The 2,232-nt window shown below is 50.8% G+C and overlaps 2 protein-coding genes across 3 annotated transcripts in view; one reads left to right on the forward strand and one right to left on the reverse strand.

Annotated features, from left to right (window-relative positions):
* ASTN2 (astrotactin 2) overlaps nucleotides 1-2,232 on the reverse strand; it is a 668,892-nt gene that overhangs the window by 199,478 nt on the left and 467,182 nt on the right. The gene's annotated exons all lie outside the window — the stretch shown is intronic.
* Nucleotides 1-2,232, forward strand: part of TRIM32 (tripartite motif containing 32) — an 11,627-nt gene continuing 9,395 nt past the window's right edge. The window contains exon 1 of the mRNA XM_014528885.1: nucleotides 1-74. The gene's annotated coding sequence lies outside the window, so the exon portion shown is untranslated. The remainder of the gene's footprint in view (nucleotides 75-2,232) is intronic.

Raw genomic sequence — 2,232 nt, forward strand, 5'->3', positions numbered from 1 at the left:
AGGAGTCGAGGACCTGCAGCTCTGGGCGGGGAGCTAGGGGCTGGGAGAGGCTTCGCGATGCAGCGTGCCGGGAGGTATGCGTTAATGTGTGGGGCCCCCGAGGAGGGTCAGGGTGCAGCATCTGGGAGACAGGAGGGGATCTGTAGGCCCTGGAGGAGAAGGGTGCAGAATTTCGGAGATCTGATAACATTTGGGGTGCAGAATCTAAGGAGGTTTGAGGGAATCCGGGAGCGCTAGGATTCCGGGGCTGCAAGATCTGAGATCAGAGGGAGCAACGTGAGGGGCTCTCCTAATTGATAAGGAAGAAGCATTTTCTGGGTGGCATTGGGGAAAATTGAGGAGACGGGTTCTTGTTTGCAAGGAGGTGAAGGTTTGATGACAACACATGTTATGGGGTGAGTAAAGAGGAACGTGCAAGGTTTGAGGGTGCACGGTGCTTGATGGAATTGGGCGATCAGATTGAGGGAGGGCAGCAATCTGGGGTGTGGAGCTGGGGTGTTAAACTGGGGTGCAGGGTGGAAGGCTGCAGAGATGAAAACAGATTAAAGGATCTGTTTCAGATTTGGGGCACGCGAGTGAAGAATTGGTGAGGGTTGCAATATGGAGCCCTAAAGACTTGAATTCTGTACTGTGAGAGGGTGGGGCACTGGGTTTGGGGTGGATAGAATGGTGGGGTAGCGATGTCACAACTATAGAATTAAAGCGCTCTGACTAGATTTGTGAGCTGTTGGAATTTTCCTGAAGTCTGCATGGGAAGCAAAGAGAGTTCTGGGGACTGGAGGACCAAGAAGTGATGCATGAAACCATGCGGGTATGAAGTTTAACAGCGTTCAGGGTTCAGCAGCAACGTCCTAAATCCTGCAGGAGCCTGGCTTTCTCTGCGAGAGGCCCAATCTCTCTCGCTCATTAATCAAAGATCCCTTTGCAGGAGGCAGCCATGGTACTGCCACTATCTTGCCTGGGAACCCAGGCCCAAAATTGGTAGGAGTTGGGGGAGAAGAGAGTGGTCAAAGGGGGCACGAAGCAGGAAACTACCCAAGGTCATCCACCCAAGCTTCCTTTGCCCGTCCCTCCAAGCTGAGACAGCAGATTGGATGGGAGGCCTCCAGAAAATGAGAGGAACGTCGTGATCTCAGGCCTTCTGTTCCTCATCAGCTAAATAAGTAGGTGGAATTCATCCTACCTACGGTCCATGGCAGCTCAAAGAGGCAGTGGCTCTGTGAATGAAGTGTTTGGGCTGGGAGAGAGACAAGGGCAGATGCACTGAACATTTAGTCCTGTGCCAAGTTCTGCAGCAGTGGTTCCTAACCAGGGCGATGCTGTCCCCCAGGGGATGCTTGGGAACATCTGGGGACATTTTTGGTGTCACAGTTGGCGTGTGGGGCATTACTGGCCTCTAGTGGACAGACACCGAGAGATGGGGTTTAACATCCTTCCGTGCACTGGACAGCCCCCACCATAAAGAATTATCTGCCCCAATGTCAATGGTGCCAAAGTTCAGGAACCCTACTCTAGAGTGGGGTGCCCTGGAATCAGATCCTGGCTCTGTCACTTCCTGATTTGGTGATCTTGATCCTGACTTAGTTTTCATAATGGCCCTACTAAGTAGGCTCTACTAGACCCAGTTTTACACATAAGGAAACTAAAGCATAGGAAGTGACTTGCGTTGGTTGCATGGCTAGGAATGGCAGGCAGGGCTGGGCTCATACTCAGATCTCAGTAAACCTGTATATTCTCAGTTTCCTTGCTTTGTCCTTGCTTAGTCTTATTATCCCAGCCGATTCCCCTCTAATGAAAGGATAGTCCAGTGAGTATGCCTGAAGATCCAATTGAACTCTAAGGGGGGCAAATCCGTCTAATTAGGCAGGGAGTAGCCCTGAACTTTGTTCTGATTTGTTCTTAGGTTGGGACCAGTGGGTAGATAAGGCAAGGAGCTTTAGGTTAGCTGACATGATGAGGTGTAAGAGACTAGAAGGTGAGGTATGGAGATCACTGGCTTGAAAAAAAAAATACCTCATACCAGGGGCTGAGGCGGGGGATAGTCTTAACTGTTGTTCTCAGTGATATCTTTTGGGCTTCTCTCCCCTGGGGCAGAATAACAGCATTTGTTCTCAGAGCCCCAGGACATTGCTGAAGCCAGTTCAGAAACATAGTAGGACTGGACTGGAAGCCAAGAGACTTAGCTCGAATACACACACACACACACACACACACACACACACACACACACAC

The sequence above is a fragment of the Myotis brandtii genome, unplaced genomic scaffold (assembly GCF_000412655.1).
Source record: "Myotis brandtii unplaced genomic scaffold, ASM41265v1 scaffold658, whole genome shotgun sequence".
Lineage (NCBI taxonomy): Eukaryota > Metazoa > Chordata > Mammalia > Chiroptera > Vespertilionidae > Myotis > Myotis brandtii.